Consider the following 781-nt stretch of genomic DNA (forward strand, 5'->3'; position numbering starts at 1 on the left):
CCATCAGCACTGGGTAAAAGTGTAAATGAGGCAACTTATTGCTTGATGTACCAATGTCTTATAAGAAAAATTTAATCAATATCCTTATACTCTTTAAGAGATGAGATCACATGTTGCGTGGCATATAAATTCAAGCAGAGCCAAGTATTTATCTACAACAAAGTTTAGGCCTTCAGTGTGTTTTACTGTGCCACCAAGTATAAAATATTCTATATTTTCATTACTTGCTCATTTTATGTATAAGATAAACCTTATTAATTTCATATACTTTTAGCATGTGTCACTACTAACTGCTTGTGCATTTGATAAGAATATCTATTGGAATGTTGAGGATATGAAACAAACTTTCTTTGGTATATTTCTATTATCATTTTTATTACACACACTTAAGGGTTCCAAAGCAGCCTTGGTAAGCAATATCTGCTTAAAAAGAACATACTGTATTTGAATGCAGCTACAAGACGGATGTTGGAGTACTCTTGAATATGATGTCATTTTTTTATCTGAGGGAAGGTATGACTACATTTTACAAATATTAATATATTACTGTTGGACAGAAGCAAAAACCAGCTGCGATGAAAATGCAAGACTGTACTCTTTTGTGTACACATGTAAAAAGCTTAAGACTTTCTTTTTAGCATGTCCCTTCCCTTTTCCTTCCAGACTCTGCTTTGCATAAAAAAGTGAAGGAAACTGCTTTCATATATAATATATAGAAGTGTAATGAAAATAAATTTGTGCCATTTTCAATGCAAAAATAGCTGGTATAATTCAAAGCAAT

The sequence above is a fragment of the Penaeus monodon genome, chromosome 27, assembly GCF_015228065.2.
Source record: "Penaeus monodon isolate SGIC_2016 chromosome 27, NSTDA_Pmon_1, whole genome shotgun sequence".
In the NCBI taxonomy this organism is placed as follows: Eukaryota; Metazoa; Arthropoda; class Malacostraca; order Decapoda; family Penaeidae; genus Penaeus; species Penaeus monodon.